Raw genomic sequence first — 20,960 nt, 5'->3', positions numbered from 1 at the left:
GCTCTTAGGCCTTCGAGCTATGGTGTGGGAGAAATGGCTGCATGTTTGCACTTTGTGAGCTGGTCTGTGCGAAGAGTGAGAGTGAGCTTGCGAATGTGTATTGAGAGTGCTGGGAGGCAAGGCAAAAGTACATCCGCAGTGTCTGTCTGGGTGTGAAAGTGCTGGCAAGGGAAGGTGAGGACCAGCAAGAGCATTAAGCCCTTAGAAATATTAAGAGGGAAACATGGCTGTATGTTTTAACTTTGTGAGCTGGTGTGTGCCGAGAGTGAGAGTGAGCTTGCGAATGTGTCTTGGCAGTGGTAGGAGGCAAGGCAAGGGGAGATTCTTAGTGTATGTTTTTCTGTGAAAGCACTGGCAAGGGAAGGTCAGAAGCAGCAAGAGCTCTAAGCCCTTAGAGCTCTGGTGTGGGAGAAATGGCTGTATGTTTTAACTTTGTGAGCTGGTGTGTGCCGAGAGTGAGAGTGAGCTTGAGAATGTGTCTTGGCAGTGGTAGGAGGCAAGGCAAGGGGAGATTCTTAGTGTATGTTTGGCTGTGAAAGCACTGGCAAGGGAAGGTCAGAAACAGCAAGAGCTCTAAGCCCTTCGAGCTCTGGTGTGGGAGAAATGGCTGTATGTTTTAACACTGGGAGCTGGTCTGTGCCGAGAGTGAGAGTGAGTTTGCGAATGTGTCTTGGCAGTGGTAGGAGGCAAGGGAAGGGGAGATTCTTAGTGTATGTTTGGCTGTGAAAGCACTGGCAAGGGAAGGTCAGAAACAGCAAGAGCTCTAAGCGCTTAGAGCTCTGGTGTGGGAGAAGTGGCTGTATGTTTTAACTTTGTGAGCTGGTCTGTGCCGAGAGTGAGAGTGAGCTTGAGAATGTGTCTTGGGAGTGGTGGGAGGCAAGGCAAGGGGAGATGCCAGGGGGGTGTCTGGCTGTGAGTGCGGTGGGAAGGGCAGTTGAATACAGCACCAGCTCTTAGGCATTAGAGCTCTGGTGTGGGAGAAATGGCTGTATGTTTTAACTTTGTGAGCTGGTGTGTGCCGAGAGTGAGAGTGAGCTTGCGAATGTGTGTTGGCAGTGGTAGGAGGCAAGGCAAGGGGAGATTCTTAGTGTATGTTTGGCTGTGAAAGCACTGGCAAGGGAAGGTCAGAAACAGCAAGAGCTCTAATCGCTTAGAGCTCTGGTGTGGGAGAAATGGCTGTATGTTTTAACTTTGTGAGCTGGTGTGTGCCGAGAGTGAGAGTGAGCTTGAGAATGTGTCTTGGGAGTGGTGGGAGGCAAGGCAAGGGGAGATGCCAGGGGGGTGTCTGGCTGTGAGTGCGGTGGGAAGGGCAGTTGAATACAGCACCAGCTCTTAGGCCTTCGAGCTATGGTGTGGGAGAAATGGCTGCATGTTTGCACTTTGTGAGCTGGTCTGTGCGAAGAGTGAGAGTGAGCTTGCGAATGTGTATTGAGAGTGCTGGGAGGCAAGGCAAAAGTACATCCGCAGTGTCTGTCTGGGTGTGAAAGTGCTGGCAAGGGAAGGTGAGGACCAGCAAGAGCATTAAGCCCTTAGAAATATTAAGAGGGAAACATGGCTGTATGTTTTAAGTTTGTGAGCTGGTGTGTGCCGAGAGTGAGAGTGAGCTTGAGAATGTGTCTTGGCAGTGGTAGGAGGCAAGGCAAGGGGAGATTCTTAGTGTATGTTTGGCTGTGAAAGCACTGGCAAGGGAAGGTCAGAAACAGCAAGAGCTCTAAGCCCTTAGAGCTCTGGTGTGGGAGAAATGGCTGGATGTTTTAAGTTTGTGAGCTGGTCTGTGCCGAGAGTGAGAGTGAGCTTGCGAATGTGTCTTGGCAGTGGTGGGAGGCAAGGCAAGGGGAGATTCTTAGTGTATGTTTGGCTGTGAAAGCACTGGCAAGGGAAGGTCAGAAACAGCAGGAGCTCTAAGCCCTTAGAGCTCTGGTGTGGGAGAAATGGCTGGATGTTTTAACTTTGTGAGCTGGTGTGTGCCGAGAGTGAGAGTGAGCTTGAGAATGTGTCTTGGCAGTGGCAGGAGGCAAGGCAAGGGGAGATTCTTAGTGTATGTTTGGCTGTGAAAGCACTGGCAAGGGAAGGTCAGAATCAGCAAGAGCTCTAAGCGCTTAGAGCTCTGGTGTGGGAGAAATGGCTGGATGTTTTAAGTTTGTGAGCTGGTCTGTGCCGAGAGTGAGAGTGAGCTTGCGAATGTGTCTTGGCAGTGGTGGGAGGCAAGGCAAGGGGAGATTCTTAGTGTATGTTTGGCTGTGAAAGCACTGGCAAGGGAAGGTCAGAAACAGCAGGAGCTCTAAGCCCTTAGAGCTCTGGTGTGGGAGAAATGGCTGTATGTTTTTACTTTGTGAGCTGGTGTGTGCCGAGAGTGAGAGTGAGCTTGAGAATGTGTCTTGGGAGTGGTGGGAGGCAAGGCAAGGGGAGATTCTTAGTGTATGTTTGGCTGTGAAAGCACTGGCAAGGGAAGGTCAGAATCAGCAAGAGCTCTAAGCGCTTAGATCTCTGGTGTGGGAGAAATGGCTGTATGTTTTAATTTTGTGAGCTGGTGTGTGCCGAGAGTGAGAGTGAGCTTGCGAATGTGTCTTGGGAGTGGTGGGAGGCAAGGCAAGGGGAGATGCCAGGGGGGTGTCTGGCTGTGAGTGCGGTGGGAAGGGCAGTTGAATACAGCACCAGCTCTTAGGCCTTAGAGCTATGGTGTGGGAGAAATGGCTGCATGTTTGCACTTTGTGAGCTGGTCTGTGCGAAGAGTGAGAGTGAGCTTGCGAATGTGTATTGAGAGTGCTGGGAGGCAAGGCAAAAGTACATCCGCAGTGTCTGTCTGGGTGTGAAAGTGCTGGCAAGGGAAGGTGAGGACCAGCAAGAGCATTAAGCCCTTAGAAATATTAAGAGGGAAACATGGCTGTATGTTTTAACTTTGTGAGCTGGTGTGTGCCGAGAGTGAGAGTGAGCTTGCGAATGTGTCTTGGCAGTGGTAGGAGGCAAGGCAAGGGGAGATTCTTAGTGTATGTTTGGCTGTGAAAGCACTGGCAAGGGAAGGTCAGAAACAGCAAGAGCTCTAAGCCCTTAGAGCTCTGGTGTGGGAGAAATGGCTGTATGTTTTAACTTTGTGAGCTGGTGTGTGCCGAGAGTGAGAGTGAGCTTGCGAATGTGTCTTGGCAGTGGTAGGAGGCAAGGCAAGGGGAGATTCTTAGTGTATGTTTTTCTGTGAAAGCACTGGCAAGGGAAGGTCAGAAACAGCAAGAGCTCTAAGCCCTTAGAGCTCTGGTGAGAGAGAAATGGCTGTATGTTTTAACTTTGTGAGCTGGTCTGTGCCGAGAGTGAGAGTGAGCTTGAGAATGTGTCTTGGCAGTGGCAGGAGGCAAGGCAAGGGGAGATTCTTAGTGTATGTTTGGCTGTGAAAGCACTGGCAAGGGAAGGTCAGAAACAGCAAGAGCTCTAAGCCCTTAGAGCTCTGGTGCGGGAGAAATGGCTGTATGTTTTAACACTGGGAGCTGGTCTGTGCCGAGATTGAGAGTGAGTTTGCGAATGTGTCTTGGCAGTGGTAGGAGGCAAGGCAAGGGGAGATTCTTAGTGTATGTTTGGCTGTGAAAGCACTGGCAAGGGAAGGTCAGAAACAGCAAGAGCTCTAAGCGCTTAGAGCTCTGGTGTGGGAGAAGTGGCTGTATGTTTTAACTTTGTGAGCTGGTGTGTGCCGAGAGTGAGAGTGAGCTTGAGAATGTGTCTTGGGAGTGGTGGGAGGCAAGGCAAGGGGAGATGCCAGGGGGGTGTCTGGCTGTGAGTGCGGTGGGAAGGGCAGTTGAATACAGCACCAGCTCTTAGGCCTTCGAGCTATGGTGTGGGAGAAATGGCTGCATGTTTGCACTTTGTGAGCTGGTCTGTGCGAAGAGTGAGAGTGATCTTGCGAATGTGTATTGAGAGTGCTGGGAGGCAAGGCAAAAGTACATCCGCAGTGTCTGTCTGGGTGTGAAAGTGCTGGCAAGGGAAGGTGAGGACCAGCAAGAGCATTAAGCCCTTAGAAATATTAAGAGGGAAACATGGCTGTATGTTTTAAGTTTGTGAGCTGGTGTGTGCCGAGAGTGAGAGTGAGCTTGAGAATGTGTCTTGGCAGTGGTAGGAGGCAAGGCAAGGGGAGATTCTTAGTGTATGTTTTTCTGTGAAAGCACTGGCAAGGGAAGGTCAGAAACAGCAAGAGCTCTAAGCCCTTAGAGCTCTGGTGTGGGAGAAATGAGTGTATGTTTTAACTTTGTGAGCTGGTGTGTGCCGAGAGTGAGAGTGAGCTTGAGAATGTGTCTTGGCAGTGGCAGGAGGCAAGGCAAGGGGAGATTCTTAGTGTATGTTTGGCTGTGAAAGCACTGGCAAGGGAAGGTCAGAAACAGCAAGAGCTCTAAGCGCTTAGAGCTCTGGTGTGGGAGAAATGGCTGTATGTTTTAACTTTGTGAGCTGGTGTGTGCCGAGAGTGAGAGTGAGCTTGAGAATGTGTCTTGGGAGTGGTGGGAGGCAAGGCAAGGGGAGATGCCAGGGGGGTGTCTGGCTGTGAGTGCGGTGGGAAGGGCAGTTGAATACAGCACCAGCTCTTAGGCCTTAGAGCTATGGTGTGGGAGAAATGGCTGTATGTTTTAACTTTGTGAGCTGGTGTGTGCCGAGAGTGAGAGTGAGCTTGCGAATGTGTGTTGGCAGTGGTAGGAGGCCAGGCAAGGGGAGATTCTTAGTGTATGTTTGGCTGTGAAAGCACTGGCAAGGGAAGGTCAGAAACAGCAAGAGCTCTAAGCCCTTAGAGCTCTGGTGTGGGAGAAATGGCTGGATGTTTTAAGTTTGTGAGCTGGTCTGTGCCGAGAGTGAGAGTGAGCTTGCGAATGTGTCTTGGCAGTGGTGGGAGGCAAGGCAAGGGGAGATTCTTAGTGTATGTTTGGCTGTGAAAGCACTGGCAAGGGAAGGTCAGAAACAGCAGGAGCTCTAAGCCCTTAGAGCTCTGGTGTGGGAGAAATGGCTGGATGTTTTAACTTTGTGAGCTGGTGTGTGCCGAGAGTGAGAGTGAGCTTGAGAATGTGTCTTGGCAGTGGCAGGAGGCAAGGCAAGGGGAGATTCTTAGTGTATGTTTGGCTGTGAAAGCACTGGCAAGGGAAGGTCAGAATCAGCAAGAGCTCTAAGCGCTTAGAGCTCTGGTGTGGGAGAAATGGCTGGATGTTTTAACTTTGTGAGCTGGTCTGTGCCGAGAGTGAGAGTGAGCTTGCGAATGTGTCTTGGCAGTGGTGGGAGGCAAGGCAAGGGGAGATTCTTAGTGTATGTTTGGCTGTGAAAGCACTGGCAAGGGAAGGTCAGAAACAGCAGGAGCTCTAAGCCCTTAGAGCTCTGGTGTGGGAGAAATGGCTGTATGTTTTTACTTTGTGAGCTGGTGTGTGCCGAGAGTGAGAGTGAGCTTGAGAATGTGTCTTGGGAGTGGTGGGAGGCAAGGCAAGGGGAGATTCTTAGTGTATGTTTGGCTGTGAAAGCACTGGCAAGGGAAGGTCAGAATCAGCAAGAGCTCTAAGCGCTTAGATCTCTGGTGTGGGAGAAATGGCTGTATGTTTTAATTTTGTGAGCTGGTGTGTGCCGAGAGTGAGAGTGAGCTTGCGAATGTGTCTTGGGAGTGGTGGGAGGCAAGGCAAGGGGAGATGCCAGGGGGGTGTCTGGCTGTGAGTGCGGTGGGAAGGGCAGTTGAATACAGCACCAGCTCTTAGGCCTTAGAGCTATGGTGTGGGAGAAATGGCTGCATGTTTGCACTTTGTGAGCTGGTCTGTGCGAAGAGTGAGAGTGAGCTTGCGAATGTGTATTGAGAGTGCTGGGAGGCAAGGCAAAAGTACATCCGCAGTGTCTGTCTGGGTGTGAAAGTGCTGGCAAGGGAAGGTGAGGACCAGCAAGAGCATTAAGCCCTTAGAAATATTAAGAGGGAAACATGGCTGTATGTTTTAAGTTTGTGAGCTGGTGTGTGCCGAGAGTGAGAGTGAGCTTGAGAATGTGTCTTGGCAGTGGTAGGAGGCAAGGCAAGGGGAGATTCTTAGTGTATGTTTTTCTGTGAAAGCACTGGCAAGGGAAGGTCAGAAACAGCAAGAGCTCTAAGCCCTTAGAGCTCTGGTGTGGGAGAAATGAGTGTATGTTTTAACTTTGTGAGCTGGTCTGTGCCGAGAGTGAGAGTGAGCTTGCGAATGTGTCTTGGCAGTGGTAGGAGGCAAGGCAAGGGGAGATTCTTAGTGTATGTTTGGCTGTGAAAGCACTGGCAAGGGAAGGTCAGAAACAGCAAGAGCTCTAAGCCCTTAGAGCTCTGGTGTGGGAGAAATGGCTGTATGTTTTAACTTTGTGAGCTGGTCTGTGCCGAGAGTGAGAGTGAGTTTGCGAATGTGTCTTGGCAGTGGTAGGAGGCAAGGCAAGGGGAGATTCTTAGTGTATGTTTTTCTGTGAAAGCACTGGCAAGGGAAGGTCAGAAACAGCAAGAGCTCTAAGCCCTTAGAGCTCTGGTGTGGGAGAAATGGCTGTATGTTTTAACTTTGTGAGCTGGTGTGTGCCGAGAGTGAGAGTGAGCTTGCGAATGTGTCTTGGCAGTGGCAGGAGGCAAGGCAAGGGGAGATTCTTAGTGTATGTTTGGCTGTGAAAGCACTGGCAAGGGAAGGTCAGAAACAGCAAGAGCTCTAAGCCCTTAGAGCTCTGGTGTGGGAGAAATGGCTGTATGTTTTAACACTGGGAGCTGGTCTGTGCCGAGAGTGAGAGTGAGTTTGCGAATGTGTCTTGGCAGTGGTAGGAGGCAAGGCAAGGGGAGATTCTTAGTGTATGTTTGGCTGTGAAAGCACTGGCAAGGGAAGGTCAGAATCAGCAAGAGCTCTAAGCGCTTAGAGCTCTGGTGTGGGAGAAGTGGCTGTATGTTTTAACTTTGTGAGCTGGTCTGTGCCGAGAGTGAGAGTGAGCTTGAGAATGTGTCTTGGGAGTGGTGGGAGGCAAGGCAAGGGGAGATGCCAGGGGGGTGTCTGGCTGTGAGTGCGGTGGGAAGGGCAGTTGAATACAGCACCAGCTCTTAGGCCTTCGAGCTATGGTGTGGGAGAAATGGCCCATGTTTGCACTTTGTGAGCTGGTCTGTGCGAAGAGTGAGAGTGAGCTTGCGAATGTGTATTGAGAGTGCTGGGAGGCAAGGCAAAAGTACATCCGCAGTGTCTGTCTGGGTGTGAAAGTGCTGGCAAGGGAAGGTGAGGACCAGCAAGAGCATTAAGCCCTTAGAAATATTAAGAGGGAAACATGGCTGTATGTTTTAACTTTGTGAGCTGGTCTGTGCCGAGAGTGAGAGTGAGCTTGCGAATGTGTCTTGGCAGTGGTAGGAGGCAAGGCAAGGGGAGATTCTTAGTGTATGTTTTTCTGTGAAAGCACTGGCAAGGGAAGGTCAGAAACAGCAAGAGCTCTAAGCCCTTAGAGCTCTGGTGTGGGAGAAATGGCTGTATGTTTTAACTTTGTGAGCTGGTGTGTGCCGAGAGTGAGAGTGAGCTTGAGAATGTGTCTTGGCAGTGGCAGGAGGCAAGGCAAGGGGAGATTCTTAGTGTATGTTTGGCTGTGAAAGCACTGGCAAGGGAAGGTCAGAAACAGCAAGAGCTCTAAGCCCTTAGAGCTCTGGTGTGGGAGAAATGGCTGTATGTTTTAACACTGGGAGCTGGTCTGTGCCGAGAGTGAGAGTGAGTTTGCGAATGTGTCTTGGCAGTGGTAGGAGGCAAGGCAAGGGGAGATTCTTAGTGTATGTTTGGCTGTGAAAGCACTGGCAAGGGAAGGTCAGAATCAGCAAGAGCTCTAAGCCCTTAGAGCTCTGGTGTGGGAGAAATGGCTGTATGTTTTAACTTTGTGAGCTGGTGTGTGCCGAGAGTGAGAGTGAGCTTGAGAATGTGTCTTGGCAGTGGTAGGAGGCAAGGCAAGGGGAGATTCTTAGTGTATGTTTGGCTGTGAAAGCACTGGCAAGGGAAGGTCAGAAACAGCAAGAGCTCTAAGCCCTTAGAGCTCTGGTGTGGGAGAAATGGCTGTATGTTTTAACTTTGTGAGCTGGTGTGTGCCGAGAGTGAGAGTGAGCTTGAGAATGTGTCTTGGCAGTGGCAGGAGGCAAGGCAAGGGGAGATTCTTAGTGTATGTTTGGCTGTGAAAGCACTGGCAAGGGAAGGTCAGAAACAGCAAGAGCTCTAAGCCCTTAGAGCTCTGGTGTGGGAGAAATGGCTGTATGTTTTAACACTGGGAGCTGGTCTGTGCCGAGAGTGAGAGTGAGTTTGCGAATGTGTCTTGGCAGTGGTAGGAGGCAAGGCAAGGGGAGATTCTTAGTGTATGTTTGGCTGTGAAAGCACTGGCAAGGGAAGGTCAGAAACAGCAAGAGCTCTAAGCGCTTAGAGCTCTGGTGTGGGAGAAATGGCTGTATGTTTTAACTTTGTGAGCTGGTGTGTGCCGAGAGTGAGAGTGAGCTTGAGAATGTGTCTTGGGAGTGGTGGGAGGCAAGGCAAGGGGAGATGCCAGGGGGGTGTCTGGCTGTGAGTGCGGTGGGAAGGGCAGTTGAATACAGCACCAGCTCTTAGGCCTTCGAGCTATGGTGTGGGAGAAATGGCTGCATGTTTGCACTTTGTGAGCTGGTCTGTGCGAAGAGTGAGAGTGAGCTTGCGAATGTGTATTGAGAGTGCTGGGAGGCAAGGCAAAAGTACATCCGCAGTGTCTGTCTGGGTGTGAAAGTGCTGGCAAGGGAAGGTGAGGACCAGCAAGAGCATTAAGCCCTTAGAAATATTAAGAGGGAAACATGGCTGTATGTTTTAAGTTTGTGAGCTGGTGTGTGCCGAGAGTGAGAGTGAGCTTGAGAATGTGTCTTGGCAGTGGTAGGAGGCAAGGCAAGGGGAGATTCTTAGTGTATGTTTGGCTGTGAAAGCACTGGCAAGGGAAGGTCAGAAACAGCAAGAGCTCTAAGCCCTTAGAGCTCTGGTGTGGGAGAAATGAGTGTATGTTTTAACTTTGTGAGCTGGTGTGTGCCGAGAGTGAGAGTGAGCTTGCGAATGTGTCTTGGCAGTGGTAGGAGGCAAGGCAAGGGGAGATTCTTAGTGTATGTTTGGCTGTGAAAGCACTGGCAAGGGAAGGTCAGAAACAGCAAGAGCTCTAAGCCCTTAGAGCTCTGGTGTGGGAGAAATGAGTGTATGTTTTAACTTTGTGAGCTGGTCTGTGCCGAGAGTGAGAGTGAGCTTGCGAATGTGTCTTGGCAGTGGTAGGAGGCAAGGCAAGGGGAGATTCTTAGTGTATGTTTTTCTGTGAAAGCACTGGCAAGGGAAGGTCAGAAACAGCAAGAGCTCTAAGCCCTTAGAGCTCTGGTGTGGGAGAAATGGCTGTATGTTTTAACTTTGTGAGCTGGTGTGTGCCGAGAGTGAGAGTGAGCTTGAGAATGTGTCTTGGCAGTGGTAGGAGGCAAGGCAAGGGGAGATTCTTAGTGTATGTTTGGCTGTGAAAGCACTGGCAAGGGAAGGTCAGAAACAGCAAGAGCTCTAAGCCCTTAGAGCTCTGGTGTGGGAGAAATGGCTGTATGTTTTAACACTGGGAGCTGGTCTGTGCCGAGAGTGAGAGTGAGTTTGCGAATGTGTCTTGGCAGTGGTAGGAGGCAAGGCAAGGGGAGATTCTTAGTGTATGTTTGGCTGTGAAAGCACTGGCAAGGGAAGGTCAGAAACAGCAAGAGCTCTAAGCGCTTAGAGCTCTGGTGTGGGAGAAGTGGCTGTATGTTTTAACTTTGTGAGCTGGTGTGTGCCGAGAGTGAGAGTGAGCTTGAGAATGTGTCTTGGGAGTGGTGGGAGGCAAGGCAAGGGGAGATGCCAGGGGGGTGTCTGGCTGTGAGTGCGGTGGGAAGGGCAGTTGAATACAGCACCAGCTCTTAGGCCTTCGAGCTATGGTGTGGGAGAAATGGCTGCATGTTTGCACTTTGTGAGCTGGTCTGTGCGAAGAGTGAGAGTGATCTTGCGAATGTGTATTGAGAGTGCTGGGAGGCAAGGCAAAAGTACATCCGCAGTGTCTGTCTGGGTGTGAAAGTGCTGGCAAGGGAAGGTGAGGACCAGCAAGAGCATTAAGCCCTTAGAAATATTAAGAGGGAAACATGGCTGTATGTTTTAACTTTGTGAGCTGGTCTGTGCCGAGAGTGAGAGTGAGCTTGCGAATGTGTCTTGGCAGTGGTAGGAGGCAAGGCAAGGGGAGATTCTTAGTGTATGTTTTTCTGTGAAAGCACTGGCAAGGGAAGGTCAGAAACAGCAAGAGCTCTAAGCCCTTAGAGCTCTGGTGTGGGAGAAATGGCTGTATGTTTTAACTTTGTGAGCTGGTGTGTGCCGAGAGTGAGAGTGAGCTTGAGAATGTGTCTTGGCAGTGGCAGGAGGCAAGGCAAGGGGAGATTCTTAGTGTATGTTTGGCTGTGAAAGCACTGGCAAGGGAAGGTCAGAAACAGCAAGAGCTCTAAGCGCTTAGAGCTCTGGTGTGGGAGAAATGGCTGTATGTTTTAACTTTGTGAGCTGGTGTGTGCCGAGAGTGAGAGTGTGCTTGAGAATGTGTCTTGGGAGTGGTGGGAGGCAAGGAAAGGGGAGATGCCAGGGGGGTGTCTGGCTGTGAGTGCGGTGGGAAGGGCAGTTGAATACAGCACCAGCTCTTAGGCCTTAGAGCTCTGGTGTGGGAGAAATGGCTGTATGTTTTAACTTTGTGAGCTGGTGTGTGCCGAGAGTGAGAGTGAGCTTGAGAATGTGTCTTGGCAGGGCTAGGAGGCAAGGCAAAGGGAGATTCTTAGTGTATGTTTGGCTGTGAAAGCACTGGCAAGGGAAGGTCAGAATCAGCAAGAGCTCTAAGCGCTTAGAGCTCTGGTGTGGGAGAAATGGCTGTATGTTTTAACTTTGTGAGCTGGTGTGTGCCGAGAGTGAGAGTGAGCTTGAGAATGTGTCTTGGGAGTGGTGGGAGGCAAGGCAAGGGGAGATTCTTAGTGTATGTTTGGCTGTGAAAGCACTGGCAAGGGAAGGTCAGAAACAGCAAGAGCTCTAAGCGCTTAGAGCTCTGGTGTGGGAGAAGTGGCTGTATGTTTTAACTTTGTGAGCTGGTGTGTGCCGAGAGTGAGAGTGAGCTTGAGAATGTGTCTTGGGAGTGGTGGGAGGCAAGGCAAGGGGTGATGCCAGGGGGGTGTCTGGCTGTGAGTGTGGTGGGAAGGGCAGTTGAATACAGCACCAGCTCTTAGGCCTTAGAGCTCTGGTGTGGGAGAAATGGCTGCATGTTTGCACTTTGTGAGCTGGTCTGTGCGAAGAGTGAGAGTGAGCTTGCGAATGTGTATTGAGAGTGCTGGGAGGCAAGGCAAAAGTACATCCGCAGTGTCTGTCTGGGTGTGAAAGTGCTGGCAAGGGAAGGTGAGGACCAGCAAGAGCATTAAGCCCTTAGAAATATTAAGAGGGAAACATGGCTGTATGTTTTAACTTTGTGAGCTGGTGTGTGCCGAGAGTGAGAGTGAGCTTGCGAATGTGTCTTGGCAGTGGTAGGAGGCAAGGCAAGGGGAGATTCTTAGTGTATATTTGGCTGTGAAAGCACTGGCAAGGGAAGGTCAGAAACAGCAGGAGCTCTAAGCCCTTAGAGCTCTGGTGTGGGAGAAATGGCTGTATGTTTTTACTTTGTGAGCTGGTGTGTGCCGAGAGTGAGAGTGAGCTTGAGAATGTGTATTGAGAGTGGTGGGAGGCAAGGCAAGGGGAGATGCCAGGGGGGTGTCTGGCTGTGAGTGCGGTGGGAAGGGCAGTTGAATACAGCACCAGCTCTTAGGCCTTAGAGCTATGGTGTGGGAGAAATGGCTGTATGTTTTAACTTTGTGAGCTGGTGTGTGCCGAGAGTGAGAGTGAGCTTGAGAATGTGTCTTGGCAGTGGTTGGAGGCAAGGCAAGGGGAGATTCTTAGTGTATGTTTGGCTGTGAAAGCACTGGCAAGGGAAGGTCAGAATCAGCAAGAGCTCTAAGCCCTTAGAGCTCTGGTGAGAGAGAAATGGCTGTATGTTTTAACTTTGTGAGCTGGTCTGTGCCGAGAGTGATAGTGAGCTTGAGAATGTGTCTTGGCAGGGCTAGGAGGCAAGGCAAGGGGAGATTCTTAGTGTATGTTTGGCTGTGAAAGCACTGGCAAGGGAAGGTCAGAATCAGCAAGAGCTCTAAGCGCTTAGAGCTCTGGTTTGGGAGAAATGGCTGTATGTTTTAACTTTGTGAGCTGGTCTGTGCCCAGAGTGAGAGTGAGCTTGAGAATGTGTATTGAGAGTGGTGGGAGGCAAGGCAAGGGGAGATGCCCGGGGGGTGTCTGGCTGTGAGTGCGGTGGGAAGGGCAGTTGAATACAGCACCAGCTCTTAGGCCTTCGAGCTATGGTGTGGGAGAAATGGCTGCATGTTTGCACTTTGTGAGCTGGTCTGTGCGAAGAGTGAGAGTGAGCTTGCGAATGTGTATTGAGAGTGCTGGGAGGCAAGGCAAAAGTACATCCGCAGTGTCTGTCTGGGTGTGAAAGTGCTGGCAAGGGAAGGTGAGGACCAGCAAGAGCATTAAGCCCTTAGAAATATTAAGAGGGAAACATGGCTGTATGTTTTAAGTTTGTGAGCTGGTGTGTGCCGAGAGTGAGAGTGAGCTTGCGAATGTGTCTTGGCAGTGGTAGGAGGCAAGGCAAGGGGAGATTCTTAGTGTATGTTTGGCTGTGAAAGCACTGGCAATGGAAGGTCAGAATCAGCAAGAGCTCTAAGCCCTTAGAGCTCTGGTGTGGGAGAAATGAGTGTATGTTTTAACTTTGTGAGCTGGTCTGTGCCGAGAGTGAGAGTGAGCTTGCGAATGTGTCTTGGCAGTGGCAGGAGGCAAGGCAAGGGGAGATTCTTAGTGTATGTTTTTCTGTGAAAGCACTGGGAAGGGAAGGTCAGAAACAGCAAGAGCTCTAAGCCCTTAGAGCTCTGGTGTGGGAGAAATGGCTGTATGTTTTAACTTTGTGAGCTGGTCTGTGCCGAGAGTGAGAGTGAGCTTGCGAATGTGTCTTGGCAGTGGCAGGAGGCAAGGCAAGGGGAGATTCTTAGTGTATGTTTGGCTGTGAAAGCACTGGCAAGGGAAGGTCAGAATCAGCAAGAGCTCTAAGCGCTTAGAGCTGTGGTGTGGGAGAAATGGCTGTATGTGTCTTGGCAGTGGCAGGAGGCAAGGCAAGTGGAGATTCTTAGTGTATGTTTGGCTGTGAAAGCACTGGCAAGGGAAGGTCAGAATCAGCAAGAGCTCTAAGCGCTTAGAGCTCTGGTGTGGGAGAAATGGCTGTATGTTTTAACTTTGTGAGCTGGTGTGTGCCGAGAGTGAGAGTGTGCTTGAGAATGTGTCTTGGGAGTGGTGGGAGGCAAGGCAAGGGGAGATGCCAGGGGGGTGTCTGGCTGTGAGTGCGGTGGGAAGGGCAGTTGAATACAGCACCAGCTCTTAGGCCTTAGAGCTCTGGTGTGGGAGAAATGGCTGTATGTTTTAACTTTGTGAGCTGGTGTGTGCCGAGAGTGAGAGTGAGCTTGCGAATGTGTCTTGGCAGTGGTAGGAGGCAAGGCAAGGGGAGATTCTTAGTGTATGTTTGGCTGTGAAAGCACTGGCAAGGGAAGGTCAGAATCAGCAAGAGCTCTAAGCGCTTAGAGCTCTGGTGTGGGAGAAATGGCTGTATGTTTTAACTTTGTGAGCTGGTGTGTGCCGAGAGTGAGAGTGAGCTTGAGAATGTGTCTTGGGAGTGGTAGGAGGCAAGGCAAGGGGAGATTCTTAGTGTATGTTTGGCTGTGAAAGCACTGGCAAGGGAAGGTCAGAAACAGCAAGAGCTCTAAGCGCTTAGAGCTCTGGTGTGGGAGAAGTGGCTGTATGTTTTAACTTTGTGAGCTGGTGTGTGCCGAGAGTGAGAGTGAGCTTGAGAATGTGTCTTGGGAGTGGTGGGAGGCAAGGCAAGGGGTGATGCCAGGGGGGTGTCTGGCTGTGAGTGTGGTGGGAAGGGCAGTTGAATACAGCACCAGCTCTTAGGCCTTAGAGCTCTGGTGTGGGAGAAATGGCTGCATGTTTGCACTTTGTGAGCTGGTCTGTGCGAAGAGTGAGAGTGAGCTTGCGAATGTGTATTGAGAGTGCTGGGAGGCAAGGCAAAAGTACATCCGCAGTGTCTGTCTGGGTGTGAAAGTGCTGGCAAGGGAAGGTGAGGACCAGCAAGAGCATTAAGCCCTTAGAAATATTAAGAGGGAAACATGGCTGTATGTTTTAACTTTGTGAGCTGGTCTGTGCCGAGAGTGAGAGTGAGCTTGCGAATGTGTCTTGGCAGTGGTAGGAGGCAAGGCAAGGGGAGATTCTTAGTGTATATTTGGCTGTGAAAGCACTGGCAAGGGAAGGTCAGAAACAGCAGGAGCTCTAAGCCCTTAGAGCTCTGGTGTGGGAGAAATGGCTGTATGTTTTTACTTTGTGAGCTGGTGTGTGCCGAGAGTGAGAGTGAGCTTGAGAATGTGTATTGAGAGTGGTGGGAGGCAAGGCAAGGGGAGATGCCAGGGGGGTGTCTGGCTGTGAGTGCGGTGGGAAGGGCAGTTGAATACAGCACCAGCTCTTAGGCCTTAGAGCTATGGTGTGGGAGAAATGGCTGTATGTTTTAACTTTGTGAGCTGGTGTGTGCCGAGAGTGAGAGTGAGCTTGAGAATGTGTCTTGGCAGTGGTAGGAGGCAAGGCAAGGGGAGATTCTTAGTGTATGTTTTTCTGTGAAAGCACTGGCAAGGGAAGGTCAGAAACAGCAAGAGCTCTAAGCCCTTAGAGCTCTGGTGTGGGAGAAATGAGTGTATGTTTTAACTTTGTGAGCTGGTCTGTGCCGAGAGTGAGAGTGAGCTTGCGAATGTGTCTTGGCAGTGGTTGGAGGCAAGGCAAGGGGAGATTCTTAGTGTATGTTTGGCTGTGAAAGCACTGGCAAGGGAAGGTCAGAATCAGCAAGAGCTCTAAGCCCTTAGAGCTCTGGTGAGAGAGAAATGGCTGTATGTTTTAACTTTGTGAGCTGGTCTGTGCCGAGAGTGATAGTGAGCTTGAGAATGTGTCTTGGCAGGGCTAGGAGGCAAGGCAAGGGGAGATTCTTAGTGTATGTTTGGCTGTGAAAGCACTGGCAAGGGAAGGTCAGAATCAGCAAGAGCTCTAAGCGCTTAGAGCTCTGGTGAGAGAGACATGGCTGTATGTTTTAACTTTGTGAGCTGGTGTGTGCCGAGAGTGAGAGTGAGCTTGAGAATGTGTCTTGGGAGTGGTGGGAGGCAAGGCAAGGGGAGATGCCCGGGGGGTGTCTGGCTGTGAGTGCGGTGGGAAGGGCAGTTGAATACAGCACCAGCTCTTAGGCCTTCGAGCTATGGTGTGGGAGAAATGGCTGCATGTTTGCACTTTGTGAGCTGGTCTGTGCGAAGAGTGAGAGTGAGCTTGCGAATGTGTATTGAGAGTGCTGGGAGGCAAGGCAAAAGTACATCCGCAGTGTCTGTCTGGGTGTGAAAGTGCTGGCAAGGGAAGGTGAGGACCAGCAAGAGCATTAAGCCCTTAGAAATATTAAGAGGGAAACATGGCTGTATGTTTTAAGTTTGTGAGCTGGTCTGTGCCGAGAGTGAGAGTGAGCTTGCGAATGTGTCTTGGCAGTGGTAGGAGGCAAGGCAAGGGGAGATTCTTAGTGTATGTTTGGCTGTGAAAGCACTGGCAATGGAAGGTCAGAATCAGCAAGAGCTCTAAGCCCTTAGAGCTCTGGTGTGGGAGAAATGAGTGTATGTTTTAACTTTGTGAGCTGGTCTGTGCCGAGAGTGAGAGTGAGCTTGCGAATGTGTCTTGGCAGTGGCAGGAGGCAAGGCAAGGGGAGATTCTTAGTGTATGTTTTTCTGTGAAAGCACTGGGAAGGGAAGGTCAGAAACAGCAAGAGCTCTAAGCCCTTAGAGCTCTGGTGTGGGAGAAATGGCTGTATGTTTTAACTTTGTGAGCTGGTCTGTGCCGAGAGTGAGAGTGAGCTTGCGAATGTGTCTTGGCAGTGGCAGGAGGCAAGGCAAGGGGAGATTCTTAGTGTATGTTTGGCTGTGAAAGCACTGGCAAGGGAAGGTCAGAATCAGCAAGAGCTCTAAGCGCTTAGAGCTCTGGTGTGGGAGAAATGGCTGTATGTGTCTTGGCAGTGGCAGGAGGCAAGGCAAGGGGAGATTCTTAGTGTATGTTTGGCTGTGAAAGCACTGGCAAGGGAAGGTCAGAATCAGCAAGAGCTCTAAGCGCTTAGAGCTCTGGTGTGGGAGAAATGGCTGTATGTTTTAACTTTGTGAGCTGGTGTGTGCCGAGAGTGAGAGTGAGCTTGAGAATGTGTCTTGGCAGTGGTGGGAGGCAAGGCAAGGGGAGATGCCAGGGGGGTGTCTGGCTGTGAGTGCGGTGGGAAGGGCAGTTGAATACAGCACCAGCTCTTAGGCCTTAGAGCTATGGTGTGGGAGAAATGGCTGTATGTTTTAACTTTGTGAGCTGGTGTGTGCCGAGAGTGAGAGTGAGCTTGCGAATGTCTGTTGGCAGTGGTAGGAGGCAAGGCAAGGGGAGATTCTTAGTGTATGTTTGGCTGTGAAAGCACTGGCAAGGGAAGGTCAGAAACAGCAAGAGCTCTAAGCCCTTAGAGCTCTGGTGAGAGAGAAATGGCTGTATGTTTTAACTTTGTGAGCTGGTGTGTGCCGAGAGTGAGAGTGAGCTTGAGAATGTGTCTTGGCAGGGCTAGGAGGCAAGGCAAAGGGAGATTCTTAGTGTATGTTTGGCTGTGAAAGCACTGGCAAGGGAAGGTCAGAATCAGCAAGAGCTCTAAGCGCTTAGAGCTCTGGTGTGGGAGAAATGGCTGTATGTTTTAACTTTGTGAGCTGGTGTGTGCCGAGAGTGAGAGTGTGCTTGAGAATGTGTCTTGGGAGTGGTGGGAGGCAAGGCAAGGGGAGATGCCAGGGGGGTGTCTGGCTGTGAGTGCGGTGGGAAGGGCAGTTGAATACAGCACCAGCTCTTAGGCCTTCGAGCTATGGTGTGGGAGAAATGGCTGCATGTTTGCACTTTGTGAGCTGGTCTGTGCGAAGAGTGAGAGTGAGCTTGCGAATGTGTATTGAGAGTGCTGGGAGGCAAGGCAAAAGTACATCCGCAGTGTCTGTCTGGGTGTGAAAGTGCTGGCAAGGGAAGGTGAGGACCAGCAAGAGCATTAAGCCCTTAGAAATATTAAGAGGGAAACATGGCTGTATGTTTTAACTTTGTGAGCTGGTGTGTGCCGAGAGTGATAGTGAGCTTGAGAATGTGTCTTGGCAGGGCTAGGAGGCAAGGCAAGGGGAGATTCTTAGTGTATGTTTGGCTGTGAAAGCACTGGCAAGGGAAGGTCAGAATCAGCAAGAGCTCTAAGCGCTTAGAGCTCTGGTGTGGGAGAAGTGGCTGTATGTTTTAACTTTGTGAGCTGGTGTGTGCCGAGAGTGAGAGTGAGCTTGAGAATGTGTCTTGGGAGTGGTGGGAGGCAAGGCAAGGGGTGATGCCAGGGGGGTGTCTGGCTGTGAGTGTGGTGGGAAGGGCAGTTGAATACAGCACCAGCTCTTAGGCCTTAGAGCTCTGGTGTGGGAGAAATGGCTGCATGTTTGCACTTTGTGAGCTGGTCTGTGCGAAGAGTGAGAGTGAGCTTGCGAATGTGTATTGAGAGTGCTGGGAGGCAAGGCAAAAGTACATCCGCAGTGTCTGTCTGGGTGTGAAAGTGCTGGCAAGGGAAGGTGAGGACCAGCAAGAGCATTAAGCCCTTAGAAATATTAAGAGGGAAACATGGCTGTATGTTTTAAGTTTGTGAGCTGGTCTGTGCCGAGAGTGAGAGTGAGCTTGCGAATGTGTCTTGGCAGTGGTAGGAGGCAAGGCAAGGGGAGATTCTTAGTGTATATTTGGCTGTGAAAGCACTGGCAAGGGAAGGTCAGAAACAGCAGGAGCTCTAAGCCCTTAGAGCTCTGGTGTGGGAGAAATGGCTGTATGTTTTTACTTTGTGAGCTGGTGTGTGCCGAGAGTGAGAGTGAGCTTGAGAATGTGTATTGAGAGTGGTGGGAGGCAAGGCAAGGGGAGATGCCAGGGGGGTGTCTGGCTGTGAGTGCGGTGGGAAGGGCAGTTGAATACAGCACCAGCTCTTAGGCCTTAGAGCTATGGTGTGGGAGAAATGGCTGTATGTTTTAACTTTGTGAGCTGGTGTGTGCCGAGAGTGAGAGTGAGCTTGAGAATGTGTCTTGGCAGTGGTAGGAGGCAAGGCAAGGGGAGATTCTTAGTGTATGTTTTTCTGTGAAAGCACTGGCAAGGGAAGGTCAGAAACAGCAAGAGCTCTAAGCCCTTAGAGCTCTGGTGTGGGAGAAATGAGTGTATGTTTTAACTTTGTGAGCTGGTCTGTGCCGAGAGTGAGAGTGAGCTTGCGAATGTGTCTTGGCAGTGGTTGGAGGCAAGGCAAGGGGAGATTCTTAGTGTATGTTTGGCTGTGAAAGCACTGGCAAGGGAAGGTCAGAATCAGCAAGAGCTCTAAGCCCTTAGAGCTCTGGTGAGAGAGAAATGGCTGTATGTTTTAACTTTGTGAGCTGGTCTGTGCCGAGAGTGATAGTGAGCTTGAGAATGTGTCTTGGCAGGGCTAGGAGGCAAGGCAAGGGGAGATTCTTAGTGTATGTTTGGCTGTGAAAGCACTGGCAAGGGAAGGTCAGAATCAGCAAGAGCTCTAAGCGCTTAGAGCTCTGGTGTGGGAGAAATGGCTGTATGTTTTAACTTTGTGAGCTGGTCTGTGCCCAGAGTGAGAGTGAGCTTGAGAATGTGTATTGAGAGTGGTGGGAGGCAAGGCAAGGGGAGATGCCCGGGGGGTGTCTGGCTGTGAGTGCGGTGGGAAGGGCAGTTGAATACAGCACCAGCTCTTAGGCCTTCGAGCTATGGTGTGGGAGAAATGGCTGCATGTTTGCACTTTGTGAGCTGGTCTGTGCGAAGAGTGAGAGTGAGCTTGCGAATGTGTATTGAGAGTGCTGGGAGGCAAGGCAAAAGTACATCCGCAGTGTCTGTCTGGGTGTGAAAGTGCTGGCAAGGGAAGGTGAGGACCAGCAAGAGCATTAAGCCCTTAGAAATATTAAGAGGGAAACATGGCTGTATGTTTTAAGTTTGTGAGCTGGTGTGTGCCGAGAGTGAGAGTGAGCTTGCGAATGTGTCTTGGCAGTGGTAGGAGGCAAGGCAAGGGGAGATTCTTAGTGTATGTTTGGCTGTGAAAGCACTGGCAATGGAAGGTCAGAATCAGCAAGAGCTCTAAGCCCTTAGAGCTCTGGTGTGGGAGAAATGAGTGTATGTTTTAACTTTGTGAGCTGGTCTGTGCCGAGAGTGAGAGTGAGCTTCCGAATGTGTCTTGGCAGTGGCAGGAGGCAAGGCAAGGGGAGATTCTTAGTGTATGTTTTTCTGTGAAAGCACTGGGAAGGGAAGGTCAGAAACAGCAAGAGCTCTAAGCCCTTAGAGCTCTGGTGTGGGAGAAATGGCTGTATGTTTTAACTTTGTGAGCTGGTCTGTGCCGAGAGTGAGAGTGAGCTTGCGAATGTGTCTTGGCAGTGGCAGGAGGCAAGGCAAGGGGAGATTCTTAGTGTATGTTTGGCTGTGAAAGCACTGGCAAGGGAAGGTCAGAATCAGCAAGAGCTCTAAGCGCTTAGAGCTCTGGTGTGGGAGAAATGGCTGTATGTGTCTTGGCAGTGGCAGGAGGCAAGGCAAGGGGAGATTCTTAGTGTATGTTTGGCTGTGAAAGCACTGGCAAGGGAAGGTCAGAATCAGCAAGAGCTCTAAGCGCTTAGAGCTCTGGTGTGGGAGAAATGGCTGTATGTTTTAACTTTGTGAGCTGGTGTGTGCCGAGAGTGAGAGTGAGCTTGAGAATGTGTCTTGGGAGTGGTGGGAGGCAAGGCAAGGGGAGATGCCAGGGGGGTGTCTGGCTGTGAGTGCGGTGGGAAGGGCAGTTGAATACAGCACCAGCTCTTAGGCCTTAGAGCTATGGTGTGGGAGAAATGGCTGTATGTTTTAACTTTGTGAGCTGGTGTGTGCCGAGAGTGAGAGTGAGCTTGCGAATGTCTGTTGGCAGTGGTAGGAGGCAAGGCAAGGGGAGATTCTTAGTGTATGTTTGGCTGTGAAAGCACTGGCAAGGGAAGGTCAGAAACAGCAAGAGCTCTAAGCCCTTAGAGCTCTGGTGAGAGAGAAATGGCTGTATGTTTTAACTTTGTGAGCTGGTGTGTGCCGAGAGTGAGAGTGAGCTTGAGAATGTGTCTTGGCAGGGCTAGGAGGCAAGGCAAAGGGAGATTCTTAGTGTATGTTTGGCTGTGAAAGCACTGGCAAGGGAAGGTCAGAATCAGCAAGAGCTCTAAGCGCTTAGAGCTCTGGTGTGGGAGAAATGGCTGTATGTTTTAACTTTGTGAGCTGGTGTGTGCCGAGAGTGAGAGTGTGCTTGAGAATGTGTCTTGGGAGTGGTGGGAGGCAAGGCAAGGGGAGATGCCAGGGGGGTGTCTGGCTGTGAGTGCGGTGGGAAGGGCAGTTGAATACAGCACCAGCTCTTAGGCCTTCGAGCTATGGTGTGGGAGAAATGGCTGCATGTTTGCACTTTGTGAGCTGGTCTGTGCGAAGAGTGAGAGTGAGCTTGCGAATGTGTATTGAGAGTGCTGGGAGGCAAGGCAAAAGTACATCCGCAGTGTCTGTCTGGGTGTGAAAGTGCTGGCAAGGGAAGGTGAGGACCAGCAAGAGCATTAAGCCCTTAGAAATATTAAGAGGGAAACATGGCTGTATGTTTTAACTTTGTGAGCTGGTCTGTGCCGAGAGTGATAGTGAGCTTGAGAATGTGTCTTGGCAGGGCTAGGAGGCAAGGCAAGGGGAGATTCTTAGTGTATGTTTGGCTGTGAAAGCACTGGCAAGGGAAGGTCAGAATCAGCAAGAGCTATAAGCGCTTAGAGCTCTGGTGTGGGAGAAGTGGCTGTATGTTTTAAC

This window comes from Pelecanus crispus, chromosome 1, assembly GCF_030463565.1.
Source record: "Pelecanus crispus isolate bPelCri1 chromosome 1, bPelCri1.pri, whole genome shotgun sequence".
Classification (NCBI taxonomy): domain Eukaryota; kingdom Metazoa; phylum Chordata; class Aves; order Pelecaniformes; family Pelecanidae; genus Pelecanus; species Pelecanus crispus.
Note: the sequence above shows the minus strand (reverse complement) of the source record.